Here is a 13,705-nt window from a genome sequence, read left to right on the forward strand (position 1 = left end):
ACAGCAGAATTTCTGATGGTGGATACCCCAGTGACCCCAATATTCCATCACCTTCCTAATGTCCACAAATCAGGAGTTCCCATTGAAGATCACTGGATTGTGGCAGGAATAGGATCCCTTATAGAGAATGTAGGGGGGAGGGGTGGATATACATTTACAGCTTTTAGTGCTGAGACTTCTGGGATATATTAGAGATACAAGTACTATATTGGTGGATATTCCACATTTACAATGGGATTCTAAATTCACATGGGGGACACTTCACATTAAAGCACTTTATTTTTCCATCCCCCATTCTTTGGTGTCTCCAGCAATCAAATATCATCTCCATAGATATAGACCATATACTAGGATGTTACAGGAATTATTACAGAGGATGTAAAGCATGAACATTTTTTACCTTAACCACTTCAGCCCCGGAAGGATTTACCCCCTTAATGACCAGAGCACTTTTTACAATTTGGCACTGCGCTGCTTTATCTGGTAATTGCACGGTCCTGCAAATGGCGGAGAGAGATAGATAGAGAGACAGTTGCTGGTGTTCTGATCCTATTAATACCATAGGCAGGCAGCTGCAGTATTTAATAGTTAGTGTACTGTGTCCTCTGCACAGTGTGCACCTAAAGCTACCTGAAGACAATTGCTGGTGTTCTTCTGAACCTATTAATACCACAGGTAGGCAGCTGCAGTATTTACAGTTAGTGTACTTTGTCCTCTGTACAGTGTGCAGCTAAAGCTATCTGAAGACAATTGCTGGTTGTCTTCTGATCCTATTAGTACCTTAGGCAGGCAGCTGCAGTATTTACAGTTAGTGTACTGTGTCCTCTGCACAGTGTGCACCTAAAGCTACCTGAAGACAATTGCTGGTGTTCTGATCCTATTATTACCACAGGCAGGCAGCTGCAGTATTTACAATTAGTGTACTGTGTCCTCTGCACAATGTGCACCTAAAGCTACCTGAAGACAATTGCTGGTGTTCTTCTGATCCTATTAGTACCAGGGGCAGGCAGCTGTAGTATTTACAGTTAGTGTACTGCATCCTCTGCACAGTGTGCACCTAAAGCTACCTGATGACAATTGCTGGTGTTCTGATCCTATTATTACCACAGGCAGGCAGCTGCAGTATTTACAATTAGTGTACTGTGTCCTCTGCACAATGTGCACATAAAGCTACCTGAAGACAATTGCTGGTGTTCTTCTGATCCTATTAGTACCACAGGCAGGCAGCTGTAGTATTTACAGTTAATGTACTGTGTCCTCTGCACAGTGTGCACCTAAAGCTACCTGAAGACAATTGCTGGTGTTCTTCTGATCCTATTAATACCACAGGCAGGCAGATGCAGTATTTACAGCTAGTGTACTTTGTCCTCTGCACAGTGTGCAGCTAAAGCTACCTGAAGAAAATTGCTGTGTTCTTCTGATCCTATTAATACCACAGACAGGCAGCTGCAGTATTTACAGTTAGTGTACTGTGTCCTTTGCACAGTGTGTACCTAAAGCTACCTGAAGACAATTGCTGGTGTTCTTCTGGTCCTATTAATACCACAGGCAGGCAACTGCAGTATTTAATAGTTAGTGTACGGTGTCCTCTGCACAGTGTGCACCTAAAGCAACTGAAGACAATTGCTGGTGTTCTTCTGATCCTATTAATACCACAGACAGGCAACTGCAGTATTTACAGTTAGTGTACTGTGTCCTCTGCACAGTGTGCACCTAAAGCTACCTGAAGACAATTGCTGGTGTTCTCACACTAATAATATACAGGCAGGCAGTTGATTCTGCTAGCTGCATTATAATCAGTGTATACATATATATATATATATATATATATATATATATATATATATATATATACATCCCAGCTTTGTGCAGCTACATCTCACTGCAGGCCATTAGTATGTATGGAAGGCCAACAAGTAGACAGTCACAAGCCAAAAAAAAAGGGCAAGCAGGCTCTGTGTCTAGAGGCAACAGTGCTAGTCATGGAGACAGTGCATCCTCATCAGCACATGGCTGTGGGACACGCTTGTCCTTTTTTTTGGCAGCTGGCCGTGTTGAGCCGCAACATGCAGAAGACTTGATAGAGTGAATTACCAAGCTGTCCTCATCCTCCTCATCCTCTCTCACCCAGGCGCAGCTGCCAACGCGACCTCTTTCCTCGGCTCAATGGCATCAGTCACTCCTTCCCTAGCCCCACCATGTCCTCCTGAGGAGTCCCTGAACTGTTTGACCACAGTGTTGGGTACATGCTTCAGGTGGTGGTACTCAGCTAGAGGAAGGCAGTAACGTGAGCCCAGAGAGAGGGGGTGCCCAAGAAGGACAGCAATCTGGCAGTTATGTTCCCCCAGCTGCAGCATACTGCCAGGTTTGCTCCAGTGATGAGGAGGGAGGGGATGATGAGGTCACTGACTTAACGTGAGTGCCTGATAGGAGAGAGGAGGAGGCACATCTCCGAAGAGGCAGGATGCCCTCCAGGAGCCAGCTTAAGGACAGCACACTGACTGCATTACACCGCAGAGCTCCGCATGTGCAGGGTGCTGCTGTCTCTGTGCATTATTCCAAAAGTTCTTTGGTGTGGGCCTTTTTGAGATGAGTGCATCAGATCCCACCACTGCTATATGCAACATATGTCTCAAGCGTATCTCGTGTGTCCAAAACATCACCCGTTTGGGCACCACATGCTTGACCAGACATATGTCAACCTGCCATGCAGTTCGTGGCAAGCGTACCTAAAAAACGCACACCAAAGAACAAAGCGGACCTCTCCTTGCTCCTCATCAGCTGGGATCTCCAACCCCACTATACCTTCAGTCCTCTCTGAAACCTGCACTGAGTGGAATTAAGGTGTAGAATTAGGTGTGTCACAGCCAAGTACTTGCGGGCAATATGCTATCAGTGCACCAATGTCAGATTGTACCAGGCAAGTTTCCCTGCCCCAGCTGCTGCACTGCCGAAAGAGGTTCGCTCCCAACCATCCACATGCCCAGCGGTTGAATGCTAGCTTGGCAAAATTGCTAGAACTTCAACTTCTGCCTTTTCAGTTGGTAGACTCTGCCCCCTTCCGTGAGTTTGTGGAATGTGCAGTTCCTCAGTGGCAGGTTCCCAAATGCCACTTTTTCTCACGGAAGGCGATTCCGGCTCTCTACCAGCATGTGGAAGGCAATGTCTTGGCCTCGCTGGACAGGGCAGTCAGCGGTAAGGTGCATATTACTGCTGACTCATGGTCCAGCAGGCATGGACAGGGACGTTACCAATCTTTCACGGTGCATTGGGTGACTCTGCTGGCAGCTGGGAAGGATGCAGGACAAGGTGCAGTAGTGTTGGAGGTTGTTCCACCACCACGCCTCCAAAATGCTACTACTGGCGATTCTGACACACCTCTCTCCTCCACCCCCTCCTCTTCTTCGTCCTCCATGGCCTCTTCCTGTGCTGATTTGTCCTCGAAACCAGCGGTGCTCCGTAGGCGTTCAAGGGGCTACGCAAGTACGCAGACCAAAAGATGCCATGCGGTGCTTGAGCTGGTGGGCTTGGGGGACAGGAGCCACACTGGGGCTGAGATTCTGTCAGCTCTGTAGGGGCAGGCTCAGAGGTGGTTGAAGCCACGCCAGCTTAATGCAGGAATGGTGGTTTGCCACAATGGCACCAACCTCCTCTCCGCCCTCCGACAGGGACAACTGACCCATGTGCCCTGTTTGGCTCACGTCCTTAACTTGGTGGTGCAGCGGTTCTTGGGCAGGTACCCGGGCTTACAGGATGTCCTGAGGCAGGCCAGGAAAGTCTGTGCATTTCCGCCGGTCATATAATGCCAGTGCTCGGCTGGCTGACCTCCAAAAGGAATTTAACCTGCCCAAGAACCGCCTAATCTGTGACATGCCCACCAGGTGGAACTCAACGTTGACCATGCTGCAGTGGCTGCACAAGCATCAATGAGTACCTGTGTGACTATGGCACCAGGACAGGGTCAAGGAAGCTTGTTTTTTTGCCCATGCCAGTGGGCCATGATCAGGGATGCATGCACTGTCCTGTCACCATTTGAGGAGGCCACGAGGATGGTGAGCAGTGACAGTGCATGTATCAGTGACACTGTCCCTCTTGTCCACCTGTTGGAGCACACGCTGTGTGGAATAATGGACAGGGCACTTGAAGCAGAACAGAGGCAGGAAGAGGAGGACTTCCTTACCTCTCAAGGCCCCCTTTATCCAGACAGTGTTCCTGCGTGCCTGCCGATCACACAGGAAGAGGATGAGGAGGAGGCGTAAGAGGAGGAGGATTGTGTCAGCATGGAGGTGGAGCCTGGCACTCAGCATCAGCAGCAGTCTTCAAGGGATCATTTACAGTCCCAAGAAACCCATGGACTTGTACGTGGCTGGTAGGAGGTGGATGTGGATCATGTCATCCTTAGTGACCCAGAGGACTTCGGACCGAATACCTCAGCAAACCTACGCTGCATGGCCTCCCTGATCCTGCAAAGCCTGCAGAAGGATCCTCGTATTCATGGTATCAAGGAGAGGGATTGTTACTGGCTGGCAACCCTCCTTCATCCACGTTACAAGGGTAAGGTTGCGGACCTTAACTTGCCATCGCAGAGGGAGCAGAGGATGAAACATCTTCGGGAGGCCTTGCAGAAAGGTTTGTGCAACGCGTTTTCAGAGCCTGGGAGGTTACAAATTGCTGGTCCTGGACAAAGTGTTGCTGAGGCTTCGGTCAGTCACAGAAGGAGCGGTGGAGAAGGTGGCCATCTGACGGATACGTTCAGACAATTTTTTAGTCTGCAGCCCCAAGGTATGATCGGTTCCAGCAACCATAGCCAGCATCTGTTTTACATGGTTCAGGAATACCTAGGGGTAAGATCAGACTTAGACACTTTTCCCACTGAAAATCCTCTGGGTTACTGGGTCTTGAGGATGGATCACTGGCCAGAGCTTGAACAGTATGCAATTGAGCTACTGGCCTGTCCTACATCCAGAATTCTTTTGGAACGCACAATCATTGCTGCTGGAGGCTACCAAGCACCTGATGCTGATGTAACCGAATATTTTTTTTTGAAATGTCAGATCCCTTCAAGACTGCCTATGCTGATGCTGAGTGACCATCCTGTTATGCTGAATGACTATCCTCTTCCTCCTCAATTTTCATGCTGATAGCTTGTAAGAACATAAATAAATATATGTGTATGCGCTAAAGGCTATAAATACGTGAACAAAGAATATAATAAATCTATACAATATTAAAAATTATTATAAATTATAAACAGTGTCACACACCTGTGAAGAAAGTGACTATAATCCACAATTGAATATATGAAAAATGGTAACATGCACCATGCAAAAAAAATGTGAGAAAAAAAAAAAATCCTTTAAATGATTAAAAAAATATATATAAGTGCTACTTGATAAATAAAGTGTCCGAAACCAATTCATACAAATGAATATATCTCAGTCCAAGCCATTCATAAGAGTATATAAATCAAAGTGCACAATAGTGTCCAAACAAATAGCAGGCAATCCTCATGCTGGTTTTTATGAAAAAGTGCTAAATATTCCTCATGCTCTTCTTATGAGATGTGCACATTAAGGCATGCTGCAGTGCTCTCCAGTGACCCCCAATGGATAATGCGCTCACCTTAGAGCGTGTGACCCAGTAGCTAAACAGTGTCAAAACAAGCATTAGAGCCACTCCAGGGCTCACATAGGGTCTGCTGGTGATGATCTGTATCTCGCTCAAATGGTGACATATATGAAAGAAAGGAGACTCATAGCATAATACCGCCAGGAATTTATTTGAAAAGCCCTAAAAACAATCCCTCCAGGAGGGTACTCAAAATTCTGGGGTGCGTCAGTGCACCATCCTATCCAAAACATGCAATACAGATGAATCCTGTGGCGTGTGGTGCGGTGTTCAATCCTCTGCCTGTCTGTGTGTAGAAAGCTCCGTCCTGCCCCTCCCCTACGCGTCTTTGGCACAGGGTATACGTGCCTTCATCTGGGGGATCTATATTGTATAGATTTATTATATTCTTTGTTCACGTATTTATAGCCTTTAGTGCATACACATATATTTATTTATTTTTGGCATATACACGGTATGGAACGTGGTTAGTGTGTGCAGCTGAATTAGGTTAATTTATTCACACCGAAGGCATTAACCCATTTGTGGCTCACAAGATTTTAGCACTATTTTTGGATAGCTTGGATTTTTGCTTCTAAGCCCCGCCACCAGTGGCTAAGGCCCAATTTTTCTGCCCCTGTTTAACAGGGGCGTGTAATTGCAATTTTTGATGCAATACTTTGTAGCAGGGTTCATTCCTGCACTCCAACTAGAGTATCTGTGAGGGGTTGCAGTGTTGTGGCACCTGCACCAGTGCCCAAGGCCCAATTTTTCAGCCCCTGTTTAACAGGGGCATGTAATTACAGTTTTTGATGCAATACTTTGCAGCAGGGCTCATTCCTGCGCTCCAACTATAGTATCTGTGAGGGGTTGCAGTGTTGTGGCACCAGTGCTTAAGGCCCATTTTTTTGCCCCTGTTCAACAGGGACATGTAATTACAATTCTTGACCTAATATTTCACAGCAGGGCCCGTTCCTGCACCCACCGAGAGTAACTTTGAGGGCTTACAGTATTGTGGCAACACTAATACCTAAAGGCCCCAATTTCTGCAGAGTATATAGGGCAGGCCCTACTTTCAAACATCCAACTTACAAATGACTCCTACTTGCAAACGGAAGGAGACAACAGGAAGTGAGAGGAAATCTACCCCTAGGAAGCGAAATTCTCTCCTGTAAGAGTTAATATGGGAAAAACATGTCTCCTCTTCACTGATGCTCTATCTCCAATCCTTGTTTCACTAAAAAAAAAAACAAATTTTCAAAAAACATTTGTCATTGGGACAGAAAGTGAGGTGAAATCTTCTGAAGAGGAGCACAGACAGCAAAACAAATGTTACAGGGGTGATAACCCTTCCCTATGTTTTCCAAAAAGCTTAAAAATAGATTTTTTGGGCTGGAGCTAAACACGTTAAAAATGTACCAGTTCAAAATTACAAACAGATTCTACTTAACAACAAACCTACAGTCCCTGTCTTGTTTGCACCGCCTGTATACTAGTATTCAGAGTATATATGGCCTGGGGGCCCCACGCCTTTCCTTTTTTCTATTTGCGTGCGGGGTTCCCCTTAATATCCATACAAGACCCAAATGGCCGGGTAATGGACTGGGGGGGTAACCATGCCATTTGTCTCACTGATTTTCATCCTTATTGCCTGGGACCTGACATTACATTAAAGCTGCAAGCAGTTTTAAATGACTTTTATTACTTTAAAAATTTCATTTTGTGCAGGGACTGTTCTAAGCACGGGAAACACACGCCACTGTACAGGCTTACTATAGACACCCCCCAGGTACGATTATTAAAGGAATATTTCACTTTTTTTTTCACTTTAAGCATTATTAAAATCACTGCTCCTGAAAAAACGGATGTTTTTGTTAACTTTTTTTTGCATTGATACATGTCCCCTGGGGCAGGACCCGGGTCCCCAAACCCTTTTTAGGACATTAAATTGCATATTAGCCTTTAAAATTAGCACTTTTGATTTCAAAAGTTCGAGTCCCATAGACTTTAACGGGGTTCTAAAGTTCGCACAAACTTTCAGTCCGTTCGCAGGTTCTGGTGCGAACCGAACCGGGGGGTGTTCGGCTCATCCCTATTGCTAAGGAAAGAACAGCATCTGGAAAGGGCATACCGGGAACTGCTAGAACACATTCAGCAGCATGCCCTAGAATTAGCAGCGGAAACTCTAGAGATGGCCATCCCCGAAGCTGAAGTGCTGACAACAAGGCAGAGCTCTGCTAGCCTCTGCCCAGCACCAATAACATCCTCTGGGTTCTATGGACAGAAGATGGTGAACCTCCCCAGACACCAGTTCCAGAGACTGGGGATTTAATAAACTTCTCTGCTAAGGAAGAACAACCTTGTGAGTCTCCAGCAGAAGAGCTGGCATCTGGGCAAAACATCACTGAGCTCTGCCCAGCACCAACAGCAGCTTCAGCCTCCCTGAGAGAAGAGGCAGTCGGCCTTTCTCCCAAAACACTGACAGAGACATGGGATTTTCTGCCAGCAGCATCTGTGGAGTTACCAGAAACTTCTCCAGTTGAAGTACTGACAACTGGACAGAGGGTCCAAGACCTCTGCCCTAAACCTGCGGCAGTTTAGGAGGCCCAGGGTGAGAAGTTGGCGGTCACTCCCTAATAGCAGATCAAGATCAGCTCTTTCATGATCAGCTCGCGGCTATAATGAATTGTCGGTCCCGGCAATTCAGGTCCCTTTGGGTCTGGTATGGATATTAAGGGGAACCCCGTGCCAAAATTAACCACTTGCGGCCCGCCGGCTGTCATATGACGGGCAAGAGGCGCGGCTCTCATTCTAAGAGGGCGTCATATAATGCTCTCGCCTTCCCGGCCCACCAGGGGGCGCGCAAGTGTCACTGGGGACCTGATGTGTGTGCCCGGCGGCCGCGATGTCGGCCGGACACCTACACACAAACACACTGATCCATGTCCTGTCAGGGGAGAGGAGACCGATGGTGTGTTCTATGTACAGAGGAACACCGATCGGTCTCCTCCCCTTGTGAGTCCCTTCCCCCCACAGTTAGAATCACTACCTAGGAAACATTATTAACCCCTTGATCACCCCTTAGTGTTAACCCCTTCCCTGCCAGTCACATTTATACAGTAATCAGTGCAATTTTATATCACGGATCGCTGTATAAATGTGAATGGTCACAAAAATGTGTCAAAAGTGACCGATATGCCCGCCGCAATATCGCAGTCATGATAAAAATCGCAGATCGTCGCCATTACTAGTAAAAAAAATAATCATAAAAATGCTATAAATCTATCCCCTATTTTGTAGACGCTATAACTTTTGCGCAAACCAATTAATATATGCTTATTGCGATTTTTTTTTTTACCAAAAATATGAAGAAGAATACATATCAGCCTAAACTGAGGAAAAAAAAAGTTTAAAAAAAAATGGATATTTATTATAGCAAAAAGTAAAAAATATTGTGTTTTTTTTCAAACTTATCACTCTTCTTTTGTTTATAGCGCAAAAAATAAAAACCACAGAGGTGATCAAATACCACCAAAAGAATGCTCTGTTTGTGGGGGAAAAAATTATAACAATTTCATGTGGGTACAGTGTTCCATGACTGCGCAATTGTCATTCAAAGTGTGACAGCGCTGAAAGCTGAAAAATGGCCTGGGCAGGAAGGGGGTGAAAGTGCCCTGTATGGAGGTGGTTAAATAAAATGACATGGGGATCCCCCTCAAAATCCATACCAGACCTGAAGGGTCTGGTATGGATTTTAAGGGAAACCCCGCGCCAAAATTAAAAAAAAATGGCATGGGGTCCCCCCAAAAATCCATACCAGACCCTTTTCCGAACACGCAACCTGGCAGGCCGCAGGAAAAGAGGGGGGACGAGAGAGCGGCCCCCCTCCTGAACCATACCAGGCCACATGCCCTCAACAAGGGGAGGGTGCTTTGGGGTAGCCCCCAAAACACCTTGCCTCCATGTTGATGAGAACAAGGGCCTCTTCCCCACAACTCTTGCCTGGTGGTTGTGGGGGTCTGCGGGTGGGGGCTTATCAAAATCTGGAAGCCCCTTTTAAAAAAGGGACCCCCAGATCCCAGCCTCACCCCCTGTGTGAAATGGTAACGGGGTACAAATGTACCCCTACCATTTCATAAAAAAAGTGTCAAAATGGTAAAAATGACAAGACACAGCTTGGGACAAGTCCTTTATTAAAAAATAAAAAATAAAAATGTCCAACGAAGTCTTCTTCTTCTTCTCTTGCTTTGCCGACAGACGGAAAAAGAAAAAAAACGCGACCAATCCACCACCATGGGAGGCTCCCACCATATGACGCGTCTTTGCTTTGACAGTTCTTTTATAACTGAGGGCGTGGCCACAGCGTGATGTTTCTGGGTGACCCCACCCCCTCTGATGCACGGGGACATCCCTATGGCTTTCCTGGATCGTCAGAGGGGGCAGGGTCACCCGATTACTGGTATGGAATTTGGGGGGACCCCACGCAATTTTTTTTTTTAATTTTGGTTCGGGGTTCCCCTTAATATTCATACCAGACCCAAAGGGACTGGTAATGGACTGGGGGGGATCCCATGCCATTTTTTTCAATGACTTATTTTATCTGTATTGCCGGGACCGACAATTCATTATAGCCTCGAGTACTTTTAAATGACTTTTTTCCTTTAGAAATGTCATTTTGCTTTCGGACTGTTCTAAAAATAGGAAACATGTACCATTTTACAGGCATACTATAGACACCCCCCAGGTACGAAATTTAAAGGAATATTTCACTTTTATTGTTTCACTATAAGTATTATTAAAATCACTGCTCCCAATAAAACGGCAGTTTTTAAAACTTTTTTTGCATTGATACATGTCCCCTGGGGCAGGACCCAGGTCCCCAAACACTTTTTATGACAATACCATGCATATAAGCCTTTAAAATTAGCACTTTTGATTTCTCCCATAGACTTTTAAAGGGTGTTCCGCGGCTTTTGAATTTGCCGCAAACACCCCAAATTGTTCGCTATTCGGGGAACAGGCAAACACCCGATGTTCGAGTCAAACATCGGGCTCATCTCTAATAAGATTCATTGAAAAAAATGGCGTGGGTTCCTCCCTCCAGTCCATTACCAAGCCCTTTGGGTCTTGTATGGATTTTAAAGGAAATCATGCCAAAATCCATACCAAGCCCTTCAGGTTTGGATTTTAAGAGGAACCTCGCTCCAAAATTAAATAAAAAATTGCATAGGGGTACCCCCCAAAATCCATAACAGACCCTTATCCGAGCACGGAACATGTCAGGCCACAGGAAAATGGGGGGATGAGAGAGCGCCCCCCCTCCTGAACCGTACCAGGCCACATGCCCTCAAAATCGGGAGGGTGCCTTCGGGTCCCTCCAAAACACCTTGTCCCCATGTTGATGGGGACAAGAGCCTCTTTCCCACAATCCTTGCCCAGTGGTTGTGGGAGTCTGCAGCGGGGGGCTTATCAGAAACTGGAAGCCCCCTTTAAAAAGGCCCCTATGTGAATGGGTATCGGATACATTGTACCCCTACCCATTCACCAAAAAAGTGTTAAAAAGTAAAAATGACAGGAGACAGTTTTGGACTTTTGGACTGTTAATAAAGTCCTTTATTAAAAAAATAAAGTGTCCCGCGATGTCCATTCATCTTCGATCACAGCGCCAACGGACCGAGAAAAAAGAAAAAACAGAAAAATGCTGCCTCCATGGGAGGCATACCCGTGACTGCGGCCTTTTCACAATGACAGCTGTTATATAGCTGAGGGTGGGGCCACCTGGTGATGTAAATGGGTGACCCTGCCCCCCTCTTACATCACGTGATGTCACAGGATGTCAGAAGGGGGCGGGGTCACCTGGTTTATGTCAGCGGGTAGCCCCGTCCTTGCCTATATAAGAGCTGTCAAAGCAAAAAGACGGCAGTTGCAGGGACGCCTCCCATGGAGATGGTGTCTTTCCATTTTTTTTTCTCGGGAACATCGGATGCTGTAAATGAAGATTAATGGACATCCCGGATAAAGGATTGTCCAAAAATGTCTCCTGTTATTTTTACTTTTTTGACACTTTTTTGGTGAGTAGGGGTACAATGTACCCGATACCCATTCACATAGGGGGGCCAGGATCTAGGGGCCCCCTTGTTAAAGGGGGCTTCCAGATTCTGATAAGCCCCCTGCCCGCAGACCCCCACAACCACCGGGCAAGGGTTGTGGGGAAGAGCCCCTTGTCCACATCAACATGGGGACAAGGTGTTTTGGGGGAACCCCAAAGCACCCTCCCCACATTGAGGGCATGTGGCCTGGTACGGTTCAGGAGGGTGGAGCACTTTCTCATCCCCCCTTTTCCTGCAGCCTGCCAAGTTGCATGCTCGAATAAGGGTCTGGTATGGATTTTTTATTTTGGAGCGGGGTTCCCCTTAAAATCCATATCAGACCTGAAGGGCCCGGTAATGGACTGGGGGGGAACTCACAGCATTTTTTCAATTATTTTTATCTATATTGCCGAATCTGACAATACATTACAGCCGCAAGCAATTTTAAATGACATTTTTCCTTTAGAAATGTAATTTTGCTGTGGCACAGTAAAACACATCACAAGGATGCGCTACTTTACAGGCATACTATAGACACCCCCCAGGCACAATATTTAAAGGAATATTTCATTTTTATTGTTTCACTTTAAGCATTAATAAAATCACTGCTCCCGAAAAAAACTTCAGTTTTAAAAACTTTTCTTTGCATTGGTACATGTCCCCTGGGGCAGGACCCGGGTTACCAAACACTTTTTATGGTAATAACTTGCATATAAGCCTCTAAAATGAGCACTTTTGATTTTTCACATTCGTGTCCCATAGACTTTAATGGTCTACGCACAAATTTTTAGCCTGTTCGCATGTTCTGCTGTATAGATCTGATCAGATCAAAGATATCGATCCGTTCAGATACTATACTAGTAATGGAGCTATATATGGTGTGTGTGCGTATTAGTATACCTGGCACTAATCTGACACTGTCTGAGATTGATGCTGACCCTAACTGACACTAAAACCTAACTGATGTCACCCGTGACACGAATACAGTGATTAGGAAAGAGATCTGTACACTATACTAGTGACACTGTGACATGGAGTGAAAGGGTTAACTGGGGGGCGATCAGAGGTGATTAAGGGGTTAAATGTGTGCCTACGTGTCCTGGTGTCAGTGTAGTGTTGGTGTACTCACAGTAAAATGTCTTCTTTTGAGCTGGAACCGAAAAGGGTTCCACGAGGGGAGATCACATCACTTCCTCTGCCTGTGTTTATATTACACAGACAGAGGACAGTCTGCTATTCACCAGAACCGATCAGCAGATCCAGGCCAGAAATCATTGACCTGGGCCTGTAGACTGATCGGTTATGAAACTAAACCGATCGTCGCGGGGACACACGACCAACATACAATGACGGTGATTCACACAGGAGAGCCAACCTGATGCAGTACAACTCCTGCGGCTGGTTGTGAATAGGGATGAGCTTCGTGTTCGAGTCGAACCCATGTTCGACTCGAACATCGGCTGTTCGATCGTTCGCCGAATTGCGAACGTTATGGGCCGTTCGCGCTAAATTCGTGTGGCGCGTCACGGCCCATAATTCACTGCGGCATCGCAGTGCATTGCTGGCTGATGATTGGCCAAGCATGCACTATGACCCGCATGCTTGGCCAATCACAGCGCTGTCAGTAGAGAGAGCTGTAATTGGCCAAAGCCAGGGTGGCTTTGGCCAATTACGGCTCAGGGCATTTAGTACACACCCCACACTATATAAGGCCGCCTGCACGGCGGCCCTGTGTAGTGTGTGTTCCGGTGTGCTGAGAGATAGAGAGAGAGAGAGACAGTGTCATTTGATTTGAGTTAGATAGATTAGGCAGAACAGTCAGTCAGTTAGCTGCACTTACAGTGTATTGTGTATATATATGCATCCCAGGTGTTGCATATATATATATACACTGTATTCAGTTTAGCTAGATCCGTTCCTGTTATCTTCTATCTAGACTATTTACATTTAATGCAGTGCGTCCTGCTCACAGTGTTCAGCTAGATCCGTTCCTGTTATCTTCTAGACTA

At 46.2% G+C, this 13,705-nt stretch overlaps 1 protein-coding gene across 2 annotated transcripts in view; it reads right to left on the bottom strand.

Moving 5' to 3' along the window:
• The window catches only part of LOC141133843 (NACHT, LRR and PYD domains-containing protein 3-like), a 185,916-nt gene that overhangs the window by 49,627 nt on the left and 122,584 nt on the right, over nucleotides 1–13,705 (bottom strand). The gene's annotated exons all lie outside the window — the stretch shown is intronic.

The sequence above is a fragment of the Aquarana catesbeiana genome, linkage group LG03 (assembly GCF_042186555.1).
Source record: "Aquarana catesbeiana isolate 2022-GZ linkage group LG03, ASM4218655v1, whole genome shotgun sequence".
NCBI lineage: Eukaryota > Metazoa > Chordata > Amphibia > Anura > Ranidae > Aquarana > Aquarana catesbeiana.